This window comes from Leuresthes tenuis, unplaced genomic scaffold, assembly GCF_036924035.1.
Source record: "Leuresthes tenuis unplaced genomic scaffold, fLeuTen1.0.hap1 SCAF_17, whole genome shotgun sequence".
NCBI lineage: Eukaryota > Metazoa > Chordata > Actinopteri > Atheriniformes > Atherinopsidae > Leuresthes > Leuresthes tenuis.
In genome coordinates this window covers 28,466,138-28,490,237 of record NW_027325371.1, presented here as the reverse complement: position 1 = coordinate 28,490,237, position 24,100 = coordinate 28,466,138, and the positions used below count along the sequence as shown (strand labels likewise).

Genomic DNA, 24,100 nt, shown 5'->3' with positions numbered 1-24,100 from the left:
CCGCTTTTTATGGTGTATAGTCGGGCATTTGAACCTTTTCTTACCCGCTATTTACAAACTATGGTAGGACATTCAAACTTTCGTGTATCCGAAAACCTCCGCTCTCTCTTTTGATCATACATTGTCGGACATTCGCACCTTTTCTTACCGGCTTTTTACAAACCATGGTCGGACTGTCACACCTTCTTGTAGCCGAACACATCCGCTCCCGCTATTGATTGTGTACAGTCGGGTATATTAACCTTTTCTTACCCGCTTTTTACCAAGTATGGTTGGACATTCACACCTTCGTACAGCGGAACACCTCCGCTCCCTCTTTTGATGGTGTATGTTCGGGCATTCAAACCTTTTCTTACCCGCTTTTTCCAAACTATGGTCGGCTATTCACAGCTTCCTCTCCACCCACCATACTTGTATGGTGGGATATTCACACCCACTTGCATCCGAAGACCTCCGCCCCAAATTTTGTTGATATTTAGTCGGACATTCGCACCTTACCCGCTTTTGGCAAACTATGGCCTTCTTGCAGCCAAACAACTCTGATCTTGCTTTTGATGATGTAAGGTTGGGCATTCAGACCTTGCTTCACCTGCTTTTCACCAAATATAGTCGGACATTCACACCTTCTTGCAGCCGAACACTTCCGCTCCACCTTTTAGTGTTCTATCACACCTTTTTTTTCACCGCATTTTATACATTATGGTTGGAGATTTCCAACCACTCTCATCCGAAGACCTCTCCTCCCGCTTTTGTTAATATATTTGAACTTTAGTTTGACATTCAAACCTTCTTGCAGCTGAACCACCTCCGCTCCCTGTTTTGATCATATATGGTCTGGCTACTACCTTTTCTTACCCGTTTGTGAGTAATTATGGCTGAACATTCACACCTACTTGCAGTCGAACACAACCTCTCTCGCTTTTGATGATGTATGGACCGGCATTTTTACCTTTTCTAACACATTTTTCAGCAATTATGGTCGGAGATTCACACCTACTCACAGCCGAACAACTCCGCTCCCGCATTTGATGATGTATAGTCGGGCATTCTCACCCTTTCTCATCAGCTTTTTGCAAATTATGATCTGACATTCACACCTACTTGCAGTCGAACAGCTCTGCTCCCGCTTTTGATTATGTTTGGTTGGATATTCGAACCTTTTCTTAACTTCTTTTTACATATTTTGGTTGAACGTTCACACCTTCTTGTAGCCGAACACTTCCACTCCTGCTTTTGATGATGTATGGTTGGGCATTCACACCTTTTTTTTGCCCATTTTTCAGGAATTATGGTTGGACATTCACACCTTGCAGCTGAACACCTCCTATCCCACTTATGATCATGTGCGGTTTGATTTTCGAAAAGTTTCTTTCATGTTTTCTAGCAATTATTGATGGACATGTAGACCTTCTTGCAGCAGAACACCTCCGCTCCCGCTTTTGATCATACATTGTCAGGCATTCGCACCTTGTCTTACCCACTTTTTACAAACTTTAGTCGAACAGTCACACCTTTTTGCAGCCGAACACCACCTCTCCCGCTTTTGATGATGTATGGTCCAGCATTCTTACCTTTTCTAACACATTCTTCAGCAATTATGGTCGGACATTCACACCTACTCAGAGCCGAACACCTCCGCTCCCGCATTTGATGGTGTATAGTCGGGCATTCTCACCCTTTCTCATCAGCTTTTTACAAATTATGATCTGACATTCACACCTGCTTTTGATAATGTATTGTTAGGCATTCGCACCTTTTTTTTTACCCATTTTTCATGAATTATGGGTGGACATTCACACCTTCTTGCAGCCGAACACCTCCTCTCCCGCTTATGATCATGTGCGGTTTGATATTCGAAAATTTACTTTCTTGTTTTAAAGCAATTATTGATGGACATTCAAACCTTCTTTTTGATGGTGTATAGTCGGGCTTTCGAGCCTTTTCTTCCCGGTTTTTACAAACCATGGTCAGACTTTCACACCTTCTTGTAGCCGAACAACTCCGCTCCCGCTATTGATTGTGTACAGTCGGGTATTTTAACCTTTTCTTACCCGCTTTTTACCAACTATGGTCGGACATTCACACCGTCTTACAGCGGAACACCTCTGCTCCCGCTTTTGATGGTGTATAGTCGGGCATTCGAACCTTTTCTTACCCGCTTTTTACAAACTATGGTGGGACATTCAAACCTTCTTGTATCCGAAAACCTCCGCTCTCTCTTTTGATCATACATTGTCGGACATTCGCACCTTTTCTTACCCGCTTTTTACAAACCATGGTCGGACTTTCACATCTTCTTGTAGCCGAACACATCCGCTCCCGCTATTGATTGTGTACAGTCGGGTATTTTAACCTTTTCTTACCCGCTTTTTACAAACCATTGTTGGACTTTCACACCTTCTTGCAGCCGAACACCACCTCTCCCGCTTTTGATGATGTATGTCCCAGTATTCTTACCTTTTCTAACACATTTTTCAGCAATTATGGTCGGACATTCACACCTACTCACAGCTGGACACCTCCGCTCCCGCTTTTGATCATACAATGTCGGGACATCGCTCCTTGTCTTACCAGCTTTTTACAAACTTTAGTCGAACATTCACACCTTCTTGCAGCTGAACACCTCCGCTCCCGCTTTTGATGATGTATAGTCGGGCTTTCGAGCCTTTTCTTACCCGGTTTTTACAAATTATGGTTGGACATTCAGACCTTGCAGCCGAACACCTCCGCTCTCTCTTTTGATCATACATTGTCGGGCATTCGCACCTTGTCTTACCCGCTTTTTACAAACTATAGTCAGACATTCACACCTTGCAGCTGAACCTCCGCTCCCTGTTTTGATCATGTATGGTCTGGCAATTCTACCTTTTCTTCCCCCGTTTGTGAGTAATTATGGCTGGACATTCACACCTACTTGCAGTCGAACAGCTCTGCTCCCGCTTTTGATTATGTTTGGTTGGATATTCGAACCTTTTCTTAACTGCTTTTTACAAACCATGGTCGTACTTTCACACCTTCTTGTAGCCGAACAACTCCGCTCCCGCTATTGATTTTGTACAGTCGGGTATTTTAACCTTTTCTTACCCGCTTTTTACCAACTATGGTCGGACATTCACACCGTCTTACAGCGGAACACCTCCGCTCCCGCTTTTTATGGTGTATAGTCGGGCATTTGAACCTTTTCTTACCCGCTATTTACAAACTATGGTAGGACATTCAAACTTTCGTGTATCCGAAAACCTCCGCTCTCTCTTTTGATCATACATTGTCGGACATTCGCACCTTTTCTTACCAGCTTTTTACAAACCGTGGTCGGACTGTCACACCTTCTTGTAGCCGAACACATCCGCTCCCGCTATTGATTGTGTACAGTCGGGTATATTAACCTTTTCTTACCCGCTTTTTACCAAGTATGGTTGGACATTCACACCTTCGTACAGCGGAACACCTCCGCTCCCTCTTTTGATGGTGTATGTTCGGGCATTCAAACCTTTTCTTACCCGCTTTTTCCAAACTATGGTCGTCTATTCACAGCTTCCTCTCCACCCACCATACTTGTATGGTGGGATATTCACACCCACTTGCATCCGAAGACCTCCGCCCCAAATTTTGTTGATATTTAGTCGGACATTCGCACCTTACCCGCTTTTGGCAAACTATGGCCTTCTTGCAGCCAAACAACTCTGATCTTGCTTTTGATGATGTAAGGTTGGGCATTCAGACCTTGCTTCACCTGCTTTTCACCAAATATAGTCGGACATTCACACCTTCTTGCAGCCGAACAACTCCGCTCCCGCTATTGATTTTGTACAGTCGGGTATTTTAACCTTTTCTTACCCGCTTTTTACCAACTATGGTCGGACATTCACACCGTCTTACAGCGGAACACCTCCGCTCCCGCTTTTTATGGTGTATAGTCGGGCATTTGAACCTTTTCTTACCCGCTATTTACAAACTATGGTAGGACATTCAAACTTTCGTGTATCCGAAAACCTCCGCTCTCTCTTTTGATCATACATTGTCGGACATTCGCACCTTTTCTTACCAGCTTTTTACAAACCATGGTCGGACTGTCACACCTTCTTGTAGCCGAACACATCCGCTCCCGCTATTGATTGTGTACAGTCGGGTATATTAACCTTTTCTTACCCGCTTTTTACCAAGTATGGTTGGACATTCACACCTTCGTACAGCGGAACACCTCCGCTCCCTCTTTTGATGGTGTATGTTCGGGCATTCAAACCTTTTCTTACCCGCTTTTTCCAAACTATGGTCGGCTATTCACAGCTTCCTCTCCACTCACCATACTTGTATGGTGGGATATTCACACCCACTTGCATCCGAAGACCTCCGCCCCAAATTTTGTTGATATTTAGTCAGACATTCGCACCTTACCCGCTTTTGGCAAACTATGGCCTTCTTGCAGCCAAACAACTCTGATCTTGCTTTTGATGATGTAAGGTTGGGCATTCAGACCTTGCTTCACCTGCTTTTCACCAAATATAGTCGGACATTCACACCTTCTTGCAGCCGAACACTTCCGCTCCACCTTTTAGTGTTCTATCACAACTTTTTTTTCACCGCATTTTATACATTATGGTTGGAAATTTTCAACCACTCTCATCCGAAGACCTCTCCTCCCGCTTTTGTTAATATATTTGAACTTTAGTTTGACATTCAAACCTTCTTGCAGCTGAACCACCTCCGCTCCCTGTTTTGATCATATATGGTCTGGCTACTACCTTTTCTTACCCGTTTGTGAGTAATTATGGCTGGACATTCACACCTACTTGCAGTCGAACACAACCTCTCTCGCTTTTGATGATGTATGGACCGGCATTTTTACCTTTTCTAACACATTTTTCAGCAATTATGGTCGGAGATTCACACCTACTCACAGCCGAACAACTCCGCTCCCGCATTTGATGATGTATAGTCGGGCATTCTCACCCTTTCTCATCAGCTTTTTGCAAATTATGATCTGACATTCACACCTACTTGCAGTCGAACAGCTCTGCTCCCGCTTTTGATTATGTTTGGTTGGATATTCGAACCTTTTCTTAACTTCTTTTTACATATTTTGGTTGGACGTTCACACCTTCTTGTAGCCGAACACTTCCACTCCTGCTTTTGATGATGTATGGTTGGGCATTCACACCTTTTTTTTGCCCATTTTTCAGGAATTATGGGTGGACATTCACACCTTGCAGCTGAACACCTCCTATCCCACTTATGATCATGTGCGGTTTGATTTTCGAAAAGTTTCTTTCATGTTTTCTAGCAATTATTGATGGACATGTAGACCTTCTTGCAGCTGAACACCTCCGCTCCCGCTTTTGATCATACATTGTCAGGCATTCGCACCTTGTCTTACCCACTTTTTACAAACTTTAGTCGAACAGTCACACCTTTTTGCAGCCGAACACCACCTCTCCCGCTTTTGATGATGTATGGTCCAGCATTCTTACCTTTTCTAACACATTCTTCAGCAATTATGGTCGGACATTCACACCCACTCAGAGCCGAACACCTCCGCTCCCGCATTTGATGGTGTATAGTCGGGCATTCTCACCCTTTCTCATCAGCTTTTTACAAATTATGATCTGACATTCACACCTGCTTTTGATAATGTATTGTTAGGCATTCGCACCTTTTTTTTTACCCATTTTTCATGAATTATGGGTGGACATTCACACCTTCTTGCAGCCGAACACCTCCTCTACCGCTTATGATCATGTGCGGTTTGATATTCGAAAATTTACTTTCTTGTTTTAAAGCAATTATTGATGGACATTCAAACCTTCTTTTTGATGGTGTATAGTCGGGCTTTCGAGCCTTTTCTTCCGGGTTTTACAAACCATGGTCGGACTTTCACACCTTCTTGTAGCCGTACAACTCCGCTCCCGCTATTGATTGTGTACAGTCGGGTATTTTAACCTTTTCTTACCCGCTTTTTACCAACTATGGTCGGACATTCACACCGTCTTACAGCGGAACACCTCTGCTCCCGCTTTTGATGGTGTATAGTCGGGCATTCGAACCTTTTCTTACCCGCTTTTTACAAACTATGGTGGGACATTCAAACCTTCTTGTATCCGAAAACCTCCGCTCTCTCTTTTGATCATACATTGTCGGACATTCGCACCTTTTCTTACCCGCTTTTTACAAACCATGGTCGGACTTTCACATCTTCTTGTAGCCGAACACATCCGCTCCCGCTATTGATTGTGTACAGTCGGGTATTTTAACCTTTTCTTACCCGCTTTTTACCAAGTATGGTCGGACATTCACACCTTCGTACAGCGGAACACCTCCGCTCCCTCTTTTGATGGTGTATGTTCGGGCATTCAAACCTTTTCTTACCCGCTTTTTCCAAACTATGGTCGGCTATCTACAGCTTCCTCTCCACCATACTTGTATGGTGGGATATTTACACCCACTTGCATCCGAAGACCTCCGCCCCAAATTTTGTTGATATTTAGTCGGACATTCGCACCTTACCCGCTTTTGGAAAACTATGGCCTTCTTGCAGCCAAACACCTCTGATCTCGCTTTTGATGATATAAGGTTGGGCATTCAGACCTTGCTTCACCTGCTTTTCACCAAATATAGTCGGACATTCACACCTTCTTGCAGCCGAACACTTCCGCTTTTAGTGCTCTATGAGGCATTCACATATTTTTTTTCACCGTATTTTATAGATTATGGTTGGAAATTCTCACCCACTCTCATCCGAAGACCTCTCCTCCCGCTTTTGTTAATATATAGTCGGGCATTCGAACCTTTTCTTTCCCGCTTTTTACAAATTATAGTCGAACATTCACACCTACTTGCAGCTGAATACTTCCGCTCCACCTTGTAGGTATGTGTGGTTGGCATTTGCACCTCTTTTTATACTGATTGCTGAAGATTAAGTTGTACTTTCTCAAACTACAACTTTTTTTTATTTGTTGAAACTTGATTTGAAGTGGATAAATAAGGAGGACAAACAGTTTTAAGTCAGGCTGATAGAAGGAATTAATTTTATAGCAAAATCTGTACTTCGTCATATGTCGAGAGATGCTTATTGCTGAAGAAGTTCTTTCTCATTCTACAAAGTACAACGTTGTTTATCGTTGAAACTTGATTAGACATGAATAAATATGAAGGACAAAGCAGTCTTAACTTGGTTTGAGTTAATGAATTCGTTTTATAGGAGAATCCGAATTCGTGCATAACTCATAAAATAGAGCTTATTTTCGGATTCCTGAAGAATGATTCTGGTTCTTTCTAATAATACAAAGTTTGTTGTTTATTGTTGAAACTTCATCAGAAGTGAAGAAATAAATGAATGCCTATCAACAAATTGACCTTCTGTTGACCTTCGGGGAGGTGAGTATCTTCACTAGACTCACCTGTCTGCTCTTCCTCCTCATTTAGCGTAGCTCCACCCTCTGCCTGTGAATTCTCACAGACTTCAACACTGAGTGGTGAGGCCTCTACAGGCCCCTCCCCTTTTTGCTCCTCACTTCCAATCCAAGCTTTTGGCGGGAAGTTTGAATTTATTGGGTCAACCTCTTCACTTTGTTCACCAACTGCCACCTTTGGTCCTTCTCTTTGTTGGCTTGACTGTGGCTTTACCGTCTTTAATTTGTTGGCAAAAGATTTAGGGCAATCTCTGAAGAGGTGATTTAATTCTCCACAGAGATTACATTTCCTGCCATTTGGACACTCTCCAAAAGTTTGCCCAATTTCTCTGCTCTTCCCACATAACACCTTGGTATAAGCCTCAACCAGGTGCCCATGCTCACCACACTTGCGGCAGAACTTGGGCTGCCCCTGGTAGTGGATGTAACCTCGGTTTTCAAGGTGGCCAGAGTGTCGCCCACCCGCTGCACTGAGCACTCTTCAGCCCTTTTAAATGGTATAACTTTGCACTCCCGCACGCTCCAGCAAGCACCATTCAAGCAACAACTTTGCACTCCAGCTTCGAACATCGGCACAGTCGCAACAAGTAAGGCGACTCTACTCAGAGAAGTCACTCTGCACAGTAACAAGATTTCTTTTGCACAGACAGAAAGGGCTTCACCCGCAAAGGTAAAGCCTGCCAAAAATAGAAACAACTCATTAGTGCTGCTCTCCACAGAAATCTTTAGTAAAAGGCGAAAGACTTGTACGTTATGAAGAGAAACCAGAGTACGATTATCCGTCACTGCGGGAGCAGGGCATCAGGCTTGTTGGCATAGCCACCTTCCCCATGGTGAGCTTTGCTTGGTTGAGACACTTGCCCCCCCCCCCCCCCCCCCCCCCCCCTTGCTCCTCGGCTGACCAAGTAGGAACAATCGGGCCCTATTCGATGGCTGCCATGTCTTTTACTCTGTGCAAAAGACAAGGCAGCAACAAAAACACCACGAGAATCCCGTATTGAGGCTTTGTTCTGACCGCTCATTCGGGGTCGCATTTCTTTCAAGCAATTCTCCTGGTTAGCCCACACTCGGCTCGCTCCCATAGCCGTGTTAAAGTCTACTTCGCATTCACTCTCTTTTCCCATCAGACTCTTGGGATTTTATCTATAAAATGAATTCCTTCACTCAAACTATGTGAAAACTGCTTTGTCCTTAATATTTACCATGTCTAGAAAGATTTAAACAAAAAAAACAACGTGTACTTTGCAGTAAAAGAAAGAGCAAATCTAAAGTTTCAGGAATCCGAGAATAAGCTTACTTTCATGAGTTCTTCACGATTTCGGATTTTGCTATAAAATGAATTCCTTCACTCAAACTAAATTAAAACTGCTAAACCGCTAATCTGTTATATGTAAGGCAGATGTCAAATTCACCGAAATAGGATCAAAGGGTATTCGGCCAATCGAGCTGTAGCAACTTCGGTAAAAGAGTATAAGTTGAAGAGTTTGTGAATAAAGGTGTGCGCACACATAGTGTGCTGTACGAAAATAGGCAGGGAGCAATGCCGGCTGGGGTATATGTTCTTGTATGTTGTCTGACTGTTTGATTTGAATGTGTTGTGTAAGTGTCCTGTTGAATGTTACATGTTTGGGCTTTGACACGCTTCACTGTGGTTGTTAACTGTGTGGTGTGTCCTGAAATGTTATATGTTTGGGCTGTGTGACATGCTTAATGCTTGTCAGTAGCTACCCACTTATTCATATACTATCAATGTATGTCCGGACTTCTTATGTTGTCAGTTCCCATCAAAAGCGGAAGCGGAGGTCTTCGGATGCAAGTGGGTGTGAATATCCCACCATACAAGTATGGTGGAGAGGAAGCTGTGAATGGCCGACCATAGTAAAAGGCGGGTGAGAGAAGGTGCGAATGCCTAACCATACATCATCAAAAGAGGGAGCGGAGGTGTTCCGCTGTAAGACGGTGTGAATGTCCGACCATAGATGGTAAAAAGCGGGTAAGAAAAGGTTAAATTACCCGACTGTACACAATCAAAAGAGGGAGCGGAGTTGTTCAGCTAAGAGAAGGTGTGAAAGTCCGACCTTGGTTTGTAAAAAGCGGGTAAGAAAAGGTTCGTATGCCCGAATATACACCATCAAAAGCGGAAGCGGAGGTGTTCGGCTGCAAGATATTGTGAACGTCCGACCAAAGTTTGTAAAAAGCAGTTAAGAAAAGGTTCGAATATCTAACCAAACATAATCAAAAGCGGGAGCAGAGCTGTTCGACTGGAAGTAGGTGTGAATGTCAGATCATAATTTTCAAAAAGCTGATGAGAAAGGGTGAGAATGCCCGACTATACATCATCAAATGCGGGAGCGGAGTTGTTCGGCTGTGAGTAGGTGTGAATCTCCGACCATAATTGCTGAAAAATGTGTTAGAATAGGTAAAAATGCCGGTCCATACATCATCAAAAGCGAGAGAGGTTGTGTTCGGCTGCAAGTAGGTGTGAATGTCCAGCCATAATTACTCACAAACGGGTAAGAAAAGGTAGTATTGCCAGACCATATATGATCAAAACAGGGAGCGGAGGTGGTTCAACTGCAAGAAGGTTTGAATGTCCGACTAAAGTTCAAATATATTAAAGAAAGCGGGAGGAGAGGTCTTCGGATGAGAGTGGTTGAAAATTTCCAACCATAATGTATAAAATGCGGTGAAAAAAAGGTGTGATAGAACACTAAAAGGTGGAGCGGAAGTGTTCGGCTGCAAGAAGGTGTGAATATCCGACTATATTTGGTGAAAAGCAGGTGAAGCAAGGTCTGAATGCCCAACCTTACATCATCAAAAGCGAGATCAGAGGTGTTTGGCTGCAAGAAGGCCATAGTTTGCCAAAAGCGGGTAAGGTGCGAATGTCCGACTAAATATCAACAAAATTTGGGGCAGAGGTCTTCGGATGCAAGTGGGTGTGAATATCCAACCATACAAGTATGGTGGAGAGGAAGCTGTGAATAGCCGACCATAGTTTGGAAAAAGCGGGTAAGAAAAGGTTTGAATACCCGAACATACACCATCAAAAGAGGGAGCGGAGGTGTTCCGCTGTACGAAGGTGTGAATGTCCGACCATAGTTGGTAAAAAGCGGGTAAGAAAAGGTTAAAATACCCGACTGTACACAATCAATAGCGGGAGCGGAGTTGTTCGGCTACTAAAAGGTGTGAAAGTCCGACCCTGGTTTGTAAAAAGCGGGTAAGAAAAGGTTCGAATGCCCGAACATACACCAACAAAAGAGGGAGCGGAGGTGTTCGGCTGCAAGAAGGTGTGAACGTCCGACCAAAGTTTGTAAAAAAGCAGTTAAGAAAAGGTTCGAATATCTAACCAAACATAATCAAAAGCGGGAGCAGAGCTGTTCGACTGCAAGTAGGTGTGAATGTCAGAGAATAATTTGCAAAAAGCTGATGAGAAAGGGTGAGAAATCCCGACTATACACCATCAAATGCGGTAGCGGAGTTGTTCGGCTGTGAGTAGGTGTGATTCTCCAACCATAATTGCTGAAAAATGTGTTAGAAAAGGTAAGAATGCCGGTCCATACATCATCAAAAGCGGGAGAGGTGGTGTTCGGCTGCAAGTAGGTGTGAATGTCCATTAATAATTGCTTTAAAACATGAAAGAAAATTTTCGAATATCAAACCTTACATGATCATTAGCGGGAGAGGAGGTGTTCAGCTGCAAGAAGATGTGAATATCCACCCATAATTACTGAAAAATGGGTAGGAAAAGATGCGAATGTCCAACCATAAATCATCAAAAGCAGGAGTGGAGTTGTTCAGCTACAAGAAGGTATGAAAGTCCAACCATGGTTTGTAAAAAGCGGGTAAGAGAAGGTTCGAATACCCGAATATATACCATCAAAAGCGGAAGTGGGGGTGTTCGGCTGCAAGAAGGTGTGAACGTCCGACCAAATATTGTAAAAAGCAGTTAAGAAAAGGTTTGAATATCCAACCGAACATAATCAAAAGCGGGAGCAGAGCTGTTCGACTGCAAGTAGGTGTGAATGTCAGATCATAATTGCTGAAAAATGTGATAGAAAAGACTAGAATGCCGGACAATACATCATCAAAAGCGGGAGAGGTGGTTTTTCGGCTGCAAGTAGGTGTGAATGTCCAGCCATAATTACTCACAAACGGGGGAAGAAAAGGTAGTATTTCCAGACCACACATGATCAAAACAGGGAATGGAGGTGGTTCAGCTGCAAGGTGTGAATGTCTGACTAAAGTTTGTAAAAACCGTGTAAGACAAGGGGCGAATGCCCGACAATGTATGATCAAAAGAGGGAGCGGAGGTTTTCGGCTGCAAGGTCTGAATGTCCAACCATAATTTGTAAAAATCGGGGAAGAAAAGGCTCGAAAGCCCGACTATACACCATCAAAAGCGGGAGCAGAGGTGTTCAGGTGCAAGCAGGTCTGAATGTCCGACCAATAATTACTGAAAAATGGGTAAGAAAAGGTGCGAATGCCAAATCATACATCATCAAAAGCAGGAGCGGATGTGTTCGGCTACAAGAAGGTTTGAATGTCCAACCATAGTAAGTAATAGGCGGGTAAGAAAAGGCTCGAATGCCCGACTATACACCATCAAAAGCGGAAGCGGAGGTGTTCGGCTGCAAGATATTGTGAACGTCCGACCAAAGTTTGTAAAAAGCAGTTAAGAAAAGGTTCGAATATCTAACCAAACATAATCAAAAGCGGGAGCAGAGCTGTTCGACTGCAAGTAGGTGTGAATATCAGATCATAATTTGCAAAAAGCTGATGAGAAAGGGTGAGAATGCCCGACTATACACCATCAAATGCGGGAGCGGAGTTGTTCGGCTGTGAGTAGGTGTGAATCTCCGACCATAATTGCTGAAAAATGTGTTAGAAAAGGTAAGAATGCCGGTCCATACATCATCAAAAGCGAGAGAGGTTGTGTTCGGCTGCAAGTAGGTGTGAATGTCCATTAATAATTGCTTTAAAACATGAAAGAAAATTTTCGAATATCAAACCTTACATGATCATTAGCGGGAGAGGAGGTGTTCAGCTGCAAGAAGATGTGAATATCCACCCATAATTACTGAAAAATGGGTAGGAAAAGATGCGAATGTCCAACCATAAATCATCAAAAGCAGGAGTGGAGTTGTTCAGCTACAAGAAGGTTTTACAAACCATGGTTTGTAAAAAGCGGGTAAGAAAAGGTTCGAATACCCGAATATATACCATCAAAAGCGGAAGCGGAGGTGTTCGGCTGCAAGAAGGTGTGAACGTCCGACCAAAGTTTGTAAAAAGCAGTTAAGAAAAGGTTTGAATATCCAACCGAACATAATCAAAAGCGGGAGCAGAGCTGTTCGACTGCAAGTAGGTGTGAATGTCAGATCATAATTGCTGAAAAATGTGATAGAAAAGACTAGAATGCCGGACAATACATCATCAAAAGCGGGAGAGGTGGTTTTTCGGCTGCAAGTAGGTGTGAATGTCCAGCCATAATCACTCACAAACGGGGGAAGAAAAGGTAGTATTTCCAGACCACACATGATCAAAACAGGGAATGGAGGTGGTTCAACTGCAAGGTGTGAATGTCTGACTAAAGTTTGTAAAAACCGTGTAAGACAAGGGGCGAATGCCCGACAATGTATGATCAAAAGAGGGAGCGGAGGTTTTCGGCTGCAAGGTCTGAATGTCCAACCACAATTTGTAAAAATCGGGGAAGAAAAGGCTCGAAAGCCCGACTATACACCATCAAAAGCGGGAGCAGAGGTGTTCAGGTGCAAGAAGGTCTGAATATCCGACCAAAAATTAATGAAAAATGGGTAAGAAAAGGTGCAAATGCCAAATAATACATCATCAAAAGCAGGAGCGGATGTGTTCGGCTACAAGAAGGTTTGAATGTCCAACCATAGTAAGTAATAGGCGGGTAAGAAAAGGCTCGAATGCCCGACTATATACCATCAAAAGCGGAAGCGGAGGTGTTCGGCTGCAAGACGGTGTGAACGTCCGACCAAAGTTTGTAAAAAGCAGTTAAGAAAATGTTCGAATATCCAACCAAACATAATCAAAAGCGGGAGCAGAGCTGTTCGACTGCAAGTAGGTGTGAATATCAGATCATAATTTGCAAAAAGCTGTTGAGAAAGGGTGAGAATGCCCGACTATACACTATCAAATGTGGGAGCGGAGTTGTTCGGCTGTGAGTAGGTGTGATTCTACAACCATAATTGCTGAAAAATGTGTTAGAAAAGGTAAGAATGCCGGACCATATATCACCAAAAGCGGGAGAGGTTGTGTTCGGCTGCAAGTAGGTCTGAATGTCCACCCATAATTACTGAAAAATGGGTAAGAAAAGGTGCGAAAGCCCAACCGCACATGATCATAAGTGGATGAGAAGGTGTTCGACTGCAAGTAGGTGTGAATGTAAGATCATAATTTGTAAAAAGCGGGTAAGAAAAGGTAAGAATGCCCAACCATAAATGATCAAAAGCGGCAGCAGAGTTTCGACTGGTATTTATCAATGTCTAGATAGATTTCAACAAAAAACTACGTTGTACTTTGCAGTAAAAGAAAGTGCAAATCAAAAGTTTTAGGAATCCGAGAATAAGCTTATTTTCATGAGTTCTGCACGATTTCGGATTTTATGTATAAAATGAATTCCTTCACGCAAACTAAGTTAACACTGCTTTGTCATTCATATGTACCCATTTCTACATATATTTCAAGCATAAACTTCCTCATACTACCCTGAATGAGAAAGAGCAACACTTGTGATTAAGCCATACGCCCCTTTTGAGGAGTTCTGCATGGTTTGGGATTTTATCTATAAAATTAATTCCTTCACTCAAACTATGTTAAAACGGCTTTTACCTTCATATTTATCAATGTCTGGATAGATTTAAACAAAAATACAACGTTGTACTTTGCAATAAAAGAAAGAGCAAATCAAAAGTTTTAGGAATCCGAGAATAAGCTTATTTTCATGAGTTCTGCACGATTTCGGATTTTATGTATAAAATGAATTCATTCACTCAAACCAAGTTAAAACTGCTTTTTCATTCATATTTATCAATGTCTAGATCGACTTCAACAAAGAACAACATTGTATTTTGCAGTAGAAGAAAGAGCAAAACTGAAAGATCAGGAATCCGAGAATAAGCTTATTTTCTTATGGGCAAGTGGGAACTGCTTTGTCCTTCGTATTTATCAATGTGTAGATGGATTTCAACTTCTTCTACTGCAAAGTCCAATGTTTTTCTTTGTTGAAGTCGATCTAGACATTGATGAATATGGAAGGACAAAGCAGTTTTAACTTGGTTTGAGCAAAGCAATTCATTTTATAGCAAAATCCGAAATCGTGCAGAACTCATGAAAGCAGGCTTATACTCGGATTCCTGAAACTTTAGATTTGCTCTTTCTTTTACTGCAAAGTACAACGTTGTTTTTTTGTTTAAATATTTCTAGACATGGTAAATATGAAGGACAAATCAGTTTTAACATAGTTTGAGTGAAGTAATGCATTTTATAAGCAAAATCCCAAATCATGCAAAACTCACGAAAAGCTTTTTCTCGCTTTTCACTGCTTTTTACAAACTTTGGTCGGACGTTCACACCTTCTTGCATCCGAACACCTCCGCTTCCGCTTTTGATGATGTATATTCGGGCATTCGAACCTTTTATTACCCGCTTTTTACAAACCATTGTTGGACTTTCACACCTTCTTGCAGCCGAACACCACCTCTCCCGCTTTTGATGATGTATGGTCCAGTAACCTTTTCTAACACATTTTTCAGCAATTATGGTCGGACATTCACACCTACTCACAGCTGGACACCTCCGCTCCCGCTTTTGATCATACAATGTCGGGACATCGCTCCTTGTCTTACCAGCTTTTTACAAACTTTAGTCGAACATTCACACCTTCTTGCAGCTGAACACCTCCGCTCCCGCTTTTGATGATGTATAGTCGGGCTTTCGAGCCTTTTCTTACCCGGTTTTTACAAATTATGGCTGGACATTCAGACCTTGCAGCCGAACACCTCCGCTCTCTCTTTTGATCATACATTGTCGGGCATTCGCACCTTGTCTTACCCGCTTTTTACAAACTATAGTCAGACATTCACACCTTGCAGCTGAACCTCCGCTCCCTGTTTTGATCATGTATGGTCTGGCAATACTACCTTTTCTTCCCCCGTTTGTGATTAATTATGGCTGGACATTCAAACCTACTTGCAGTCGAACAGATCTGCTCCCGCTTTTGATTATGTTTGGTTGGATATTCGAACCTTTTCTTAACTGCTTTTTACAAACCATGGTCGTACTTTCACACCGTCTTGTAGCCGAACAACTCCGCTCTCGCTATTGATTTTGTACAGTCGGGTATCTTAACCTTTTCTTACCCGCTTTTTACCAACTATGGTCGGACATTCACACCGTCTTACAGCGGAACACCTCCGCTCCCGCTTTTTATGGTGTATAGTCGGGCATTTGAACCTTTTCTTACCCGCTATTTACAAACTATGGTAGGACATTCAAACTTTCGTGTATCCGAAAACCTCCGCTCTCTCTTTTGATCATACATTGTCGGACATTCGCACCTTTTCTTACCGGCTTTTTACAAACCATGGTCGGACTGTCACACCTTCTTGTAGCCGAACACATCCGCTCCCGCTATTGATTGTGTACAGTCGGGTATATTAACCTTTTCTTACCCGCTTTTTACCAAGTATGGTTGGACATTCACACCTTCGTACAGCGGAACACCTCCGCTCCCTCTTTTGATGGTGTATGTTCGGGCATTCAAACCTTTTCTTACCCGCTTTTTCCAAACTATGGTCGGCTATTCACAGCTTCCTCTCCACCCACCATACTTGTATGGTGGGATATTCACACCCACTTGCATCCGAAGACCTCCGCCCCAAATTTTGTTGATATTTAGTCGGACATTCGCACCTTACCCGCTTTTGGCAAACTATGGCCTTCTTGCAGCCAAACAACTCTGATCTTGCTTTTGATGATGTAAGGTTGGGCATTCAGACCTTGCTTCACCTGCTTTTCACCAAATATAGTCGGACATTCACACCTTCTTGCAGCCGAACACTTCCGCTCCACCTTTTAGTGTTCTATCACACCTTTTTTTTCACCGCATTTTATACATTATGGTTGGAAATTTTCAACCACTCTCATCCGAAGACCTCTCCTCCCGCTTTTGTTAATATATTTGAACTTTAGTTTGACATTCAAACCTTCTTGCAGCTGAACCACCTCCGCTCCCTGTTTTGATCATATATGGTCTGGCTACTACCTTTTCTTACCCGTTTGTGAGTAATTATGGCTGGACATTCACACCTACTTGCAGTCGAACACAACCTCTCTCGCTTTTGATGATGTATGGACCGGCATTTTTACCTTTTCTAACACATTTTTCAGATATTATGGTCGGAGATTCACACCTACTCACAGCCGAACAACTCCGCTCCCGCATTTGATGATGTATAGTCGGGCATTCTCACCCTTTCTCATCAGCTTTTTGCAAATTATGATCTGACATTCACACCTACTTGCAGTCGAACAGCTCTGCTCCCGCTTTTGATTATGTTTGGTTGGATATTCGAACCTTTTCTTAACTTCTTTTTACATATTTTGGTTGGACGTTCACACCTTCTTGTAGCCGAACACTTCCACTCCTGCTTTTGATGATGTATGGTTGGGCATTCACACCTTTTTTTTGCCCATTTTTCAGGAATTATGGGTGGACATTCACACCTTGCAGCTGAACACCTGTCTTACCCGCTTTTTACAAACTTTAGTCAGAAATTCACACCCTGCAGCTGAACCACCTCCACTCCCTGTTTTGATCATGTATGGTCTGGCAATACTACCTTTTCTTACCCATTTGTGAGTAATTATGGCTGGACATTCACACCTACTTGCAGCCGAACACCACCTCTCCGAGCTTTTGATGATGTATTGTCCGGCATTCTAGTCTTTTCTAACACATTTTTCAGCAATTATGGTCGGACATTCACACCTACTCACAGCCGAACACTTCCGCTCCCGCAATTGATTGTGTACAGTCGGGTATGTCAACCTTTTCTTACCTGCTTTTTACCAACTATGGTCGGACATTCACACCGTCTTACAGCGGAACCCCTCCGCTCCCTCTTTTGATCATACATTGTTGCGCATTCGCACCTTGTCTTACCCGCTTTTTATAAACTTTAGTCAGACATTCAGACCTTGCGGCTGAACCACCTCCGCTCCCTGTTTTGATCGTGTATGGTCTGGCAAAACTACCTTTTCTTACCCGTTTGTGAGTAATTATGGCTGGACATTCACACCTACTTGCAGCCGAACACCACCTCTCCCAGCTTTTGATGATGTATTGTCCGGCATTCTAGTCTTTTCTAACACATTTTTCAGCAATTATGGTCGGACATTCACACCTACTCACAGCCGAACACTTCCGCTCCCGCAATTGATTGTGTACAGTCGGGTATGTCAACCTTTTCTTACCTGCTTTTTACCAACTACGGTCGGACATTCACACCGTCTTACAGCGGAACCCCTCCGCTCCCTCTTTTGATCATACATTGTCGCGCATTCGCACCTTGTCTTACCCGCTTTTTATAAACTTTAGTCAGACATTCAGACCTTGCGGCTGAACCACCTCCGCTCCCTGTTTTGATCGTGTATGGTCTGGCAAAACTACCTTTTCTTACCCGTTTGTGAGTAATTATGGCTGGACATTCACACCTACTTGCAGCCGAACACCACCTCTCCCAGCTTTTGATGATGTATTGTCCGGCATTCTAGTCTTTTCTAACACATTTTTCAGCAATTATGGTCGGACATTCACACCTACTCACAGCCGAACAACTCCGCTCCCGCATTTGATGGTGTATAGTCGGGCATTCTCACCCTTTCTCATCAGCTTCTTGCAAATTATGATCTTACATTCACACCTACTTGCAGTCGAACAGCTCTGCTCCCGCTTTTGATTATGTTTGGTTGGATATTCGAACCTTTTCTTAACTGCTTTTTAAAAACTTTGGTCAGACGTTCACACCTTCTTGCAGCCGAAAACCTCCGCTCCCTCTTTTGATCATACATTGTCGGGCATTCGCACTTTGTCTTACCCGCTATTTACAAACTTTAGTCAGAAATTCACACCCTGCAGCTGAACAACCTCCGCTCCCTGTTTTGATCATGTATGGTCTGGCGGGTAAGCGGGTCGGCTACTGACCTGGAGCCTTGGCGTAGTGAGAGCAGTCGGTTGCCCGCCTCTTTACCACGAACAGGATGGTCGAAGACCCCTCTCATCTCCACCACGAACCGCCGGTAGGAGGAGCAGAGCTGGGGGTTGCCCTCCCACATAGCCAGCGCCCAAGAACCCAAGAACATTCCTCCGGCCCATAACCCTCCCAGTCAACCAAATACTGGAAACCCCTGCCTCGACGTCTGACATTCAGAATCCGATTAATTGAGTAAGCAGGATGGCCATCCACGACCAGGGGGGGGAGGAGGAGGTTCAGCTGGAGGACCAAGTGCACAAGAGGTGACTGGCTTTAAGAGGGACACATGAAACGTGGGGTGTACCTTAAGGGAGTCTGGGAGCTTAAGGCGCACAGCCGAGGGATTAATGATTCTGACCGCTGGAAAAGGACCAATGAAACGAGGGGACAGCTTACGGGATTCTACCTGCAAAGGCAGGTCCCTGGTGGATAACCACACCATCTGCCCAGGCTGATAATTAGGAGCGGGCGAACGCCTACACTCTGCGAACTCGTCGCAAGTGTTCCTGAACAGAAGGGACGGACACATCATCCTCCTGGGAAGGGAACAAAGGGGGTTGAAAACCATACATTACCATGAATGGCGACATACCAGTAGCAGATGTGGAGAGACTGTTATGAGCATACTCCACCCACGGTAGCAGAACACTCCAGGAGGATGGGTTACGTGCACACACACATCTTAAAGCGGCCTCCAGGTCTTGGTTGGCCCGTTCTGTCTGGCCGTTCGACTGAGGATGGTACCCAGACGATAGACTAACCCTCGCCCCCAATGCGCCACAGAACGCTCGCCAAACCTGGGAAAAAAACTGGGGTCCCCGATCAGAAACGATGTCCATGGGGATACCATGGTGACGAAAAACATGATGAACCAAGAGTTCAGCAGTCTCCAGAGCAGAAGGGAGCTTCGACAGTGGTACAAAATGCACAGCCTTAGAAAAACGATCGACAATAGTAAGGATGACAGAGTTACCTGCAGAAGGAGGTAGACCAGAGACAAAATCCTACGCGATGTGAGGGAATGGGGAGAGGGTTCAGCAAGCAAGCGGGCCGTTGGTGCGAGGCCTTCCCTCGGGCACAGACAGAGCACGCTGCCACAAACTGATTGGTGTCACAGACCAGCGTGGGCCACCAGGACCGCTGTCGAATAAGCTCAAGTGTGCGTGCCGCCCCAGGATGGCAGGCCAATCTGGAGGAGTGCCCCCACTGCAGCACCTGAGACCTAACGTTCTCGGGAACGAACAAAGAGTTAGGTGGTCCGATCTCTGGACGGGGACAACGGGAAAGGGCCCTCTTAACCTGCTGCTCAACCTCCCAATGGACCGCTCCCACAAAACAGCTTGGAGGGAGCACAGGCTCAGAGGGATCAGTCAATGGCTGTCTCTCTGTCTGACGGGAAAGGGCATCAGGCTTTAAATTATGGGAACCAGGTCTATAAGAGAGAGTAAAATTAAATCTGCCTAAAAAAGTGCCCATCTGGCCTGTCGAGAATTGAGACGTTTGGCTTGCTGAAGGTAGGCCAAGTTCTTATGGTCCGTCCAAACCACAAATGGAATTTCTGCTCCCTCCAGCCAGTGTCTCCACTCCTCTAATGCCAGAACGACTGCTAAAAGCTCCCGGTTACCCACATCATAGTTGCGCTCAGCTGGAGACAGCCGGCGAGAAAAATAAGCACACGGATGCAACTTCTGTTGTGAGATCTGCGAAAGCACTGCTCCCACACCACTGTCAGAGGCATCCACCTCCACTACGAACTGCTTAGAGGTATTAGGGTGGATGAGAACAGGCGCAGAGGAAAACAGCTCTTTAAGTCTTGAGAATGCCTGGGCAGCTTCAGAGGTCCAGGTAAAAGGGCTGGAGGTGGAGGTAAGTTGGGTGAGTGGAGCAGCCACCTTACTAAAATTCCTAATAAAGCGCCGGTAAAAATTAGCAAAATCAAGGAAACGCTGAAGTTGCTTGCGGTTCTCAGGTACTGGCCACTCAACCACCGCCCTTACCTTGGCTGGATCACAGCGAATCTGACCTCTTTCAATGACAAAGCCCAAAAAAGAGACTGACTGGACATGAAACTCGCATTTCTCAGCCTTGACAAATAATCTTTTCTCAAGCAATCTTTGGAGAACTAATCTGACATGCTTGCTATGTTCCTCCAGTGTGCTAGAAAAAACTAAAATGTTGTCCAGATAAACAAAAACAAAACGGTTGAGCATGTCACGGAGTACATAATTAACTAAGGATTGAAAAACTGCCGGTGCATTAGTTAACCCAAAAGGCATGGCCAAGTACTCAAAATGGATCAAGAGGTGTGTTGAACGCCGTTTTCCACTCATCCCCCTCACGAATACGGACAAGATGGTATGCATTCCGAAGATCTAGTTTGAAGAAGACAGTGGCTTGATGAAGGGAGTGAAAAGCTGAATCCAATAGTGGCAGGGGATATTTATTCTTGACAGTGATAGCGTTCAGACCACGATAGTCAATGCAGGGGCGCAAGGTCTTGTCTTTCTTAGACACAAAAAAACCCCCAGCACCTACAGGGGAGGAAGAGGGGTGAATGATACCTGCTGCCAATGACTCCTTTATGTACCTCTCCATAGTCTCTCTCTCGGGACGGGAGAGGTTGTAAAGGCGGCTGGAGGGGAGAGGGGACCCAGGCAGTAAGTCTATGTGGCAGTCATAGGGACGGTGTGGTGGGAGAGAGAGAGCTTGATGTTTGCTAAATACCTCAGCCAAGTTATGATAACAAGGAGGAACCCCAGAAAGATCAGGAGAGACGGGAGGAACTATGGCAGGAGGACTCAAGGCTGGAACAGCAGATCTAAGACAATTATTGTGGCATGCTACACTCCAGCTAAATATTGTGCTCTGTGTCCAGTCAATGTTGGGATTGTGCAGTCTAAGCCAGGGGAGACCTAAAACCACAGGAGTATGAGGAGCAGGCATAATAAAAAAACTGATAAGCTCATGGTGGTTACCAGAGATAAGTAGAGATAAAGGTACAGTCTGGTGAGAAATTACAGACAACAACATACCGTCTAGAGCATTTACCTTACGAGGTGCTGTAAGTGACACAACAGGAATATTATGTAGTTTAACAAAATCTGCGGCAATAAAATTCTCATCTGCCCCAGAATCCACAAACGGGTTTATAGCCACCTCCTTAGAGTCACAAAACAAAACGGCAGACAACTGAGTACGTGTGGAAGGGAAAAAACCTGAATCTTGGCTCACCTGGATCCCCCCCTCCTCAGGTGAGCCCAGGCTTTTGGCAGATTGGGGCAGTTCTCTCGAACGTGGCCGGGTTGGCCGCAATAAAAACACAGCCTCGCCTGAAGTCTTCGTTGACGCTCAGTCGGAGTCTATCTGGCTCGTCCAAGCTGCATGGGTTCAGGAGGGGGCAGGACAACAGGAGTGTGAGCACCTGCTGGAGTGGACACCTCCACCTGTTGGCCAGAGGCAGAACCAAACAACGGGGTACAGGCGGAAGCGATGCAGCTCTGGTCACGCTCTCGGCGTCTCTCTCGCACTGGCAAGGAGAAATGCTTTCAGTCCCGTGGGGTTTGGTTTTCCGGGCACAAACTGTCGTACAGGACACCGGCCTGTGAATGGAATTATCTGCTCATCTACAAATACCTTCCCTGGCCTAGGCAGATTAAACAGAAACTCTGTTTAAGAGAGGTCTCACCTTCCAGAGGGAATCACGCTTCTTCTCCTCATCAGAGATGTCAAGATCATTTGTGACTTTGATGGACTGCCTGATCTTGAAGAATCTGTCTCGACTCATTGCATCAGCTATAACTGGGACCCTTGTCTTCGCCGCTCAGTACATCCGGATCCTAGGGTATCCGAGTCATGCCATGTACATAGACATGCCAAAGAAGGTTTTCAGCTCCTCTGGTGTGGTTTTTAGACTTCCTCCAGTGATCAACACCTCCGGATTTTTTGTTCGTTCTGACATTTCTTTAAAAACTTGGTCATCGATGTGCTGTTGGAAGTAGTCAGAGGGCTTCCAGTTCTGATGGATGTGTCCAGTGTTGTCATTAGAATTGCTGTCTTCCACAATAGGGTTGAAACTTAAGTGATAAAGAAAGGAGAGGTATAAGTTCAATGTGTGTTAGAACAAGAGTGTGAACTAAAACTGCTCTCATTTCCATTGCTATACACTGTAATAAACATCAAAACCAGAGCTTACACATTGCTACTGATCCATAACACACGATGGGTGTTTCTCGGCTCAGGCTCAGGCTCCTCAACAGCTGCAGTATCCTCCTCTGAACTTTCATCTTCCTCCTCTCTCTGGGCCTCATCCATCTCATCAAATCTGAATCTCCATCCACAACTCATAGCAAAATCCTCTCTGCCTCACTTAGCCCTCTGCTCCCTGATGTATTAAAAATGGGAGTCCTGATGTCCACTACAAAGGACATTACATAGAGGTTGTGTTTTTAAAGGGTTAAAAATACTGTGTCTTCATAAAAATGTTACTAAATTGAAGTAAAGACTTTGATATTAAAGAAAAAATAGATTTTTAACAATAGAAACATGATATCTGCAAAACATTGTCGACTAACCTCTCTTGTTGCTGTAAAACACGGACGTTGAAATTCCCGCCATTTTCAAAAGATCCCAACAACTGGGGCATCAAAACAGAGCCCAGGATGTCCTCTGAGAGGGACAGTAGGACTCAGATAGATTTTATAAGTTATGCCTGACTCATGTTCTGCACAGAGGACAATAATTAACTGCCGGGTCTTGGAAGGTTTATGATTTTTAGACACAATTATTACACTGTCCATAGAGTCTCTGTGGCGCAATCGGCCAGCGCATTCAGCTGTTGACCGAAAGTTTGGTGGTTCGAGCCCACCCAGGGAAGAGTGTGTTTACCAACAGATCGTTGGTAACTCAGACATACTGCTGCCATGTCTTCAGAACATGGTGTGCATATATATCTCTTTCTTCGGGCTTTGGCCCCGTCCTTTACAACCAAGTTGGAAACTTTCTCTATCGACTATTCTGCAACCAGTTCTATGTTTGGTAGCAAATCGAAAGCCGCCGGGGTAACGTGTCCCACTGTACCCACAACCTATCAGGCTCTGTGGTTAGAGTGGGTCCTCCAATAACTTCCATTCCTACTCTCGCCACTCCGTACCACCCATAATCCCCGGGCGCTGGAAGTGGCTGCCCCATCTCTCCAGTGTATGGCATCTGTCTCCATGAGTGTGTCACCCCGTGCATGTGTGTGTTCAACAGGTGTCAACCTGGATGAGTCATATGCGGAGAGTCATTTCGTGTGACTACATGACAATAAAGTAATCTTAATAAAGTCATCTTAGTTACTTACATTGATTCTTTATCATTCAAATGGTCATTAGTATTCCATGAGACTGTGTATATTACAGTGGTCTTTTAAAGTGA

The 24,100-nt window shown here is 44.4% G+C and overlaps 1 non-coding gene across 1 annotated transcript; it reads right to left on the bottom strand.

Annotated features, from left to right (window-relative positions):
• Window positions 1-8,065: 8,065 nt before the first annotated feature.
• Window positions 8,066-8,179, bottom strand: LOC140274280 (U5 spliceosomal RNA). The gene has a single exon (XR_011908248.1). It is a non-coding gene; the product is annotated as a U5 spliceosomal RNA (small nuclear RNA).
• Between the last annotated feature and the right edge of the window lie 15,921 nt (window positions 8,180-24,100).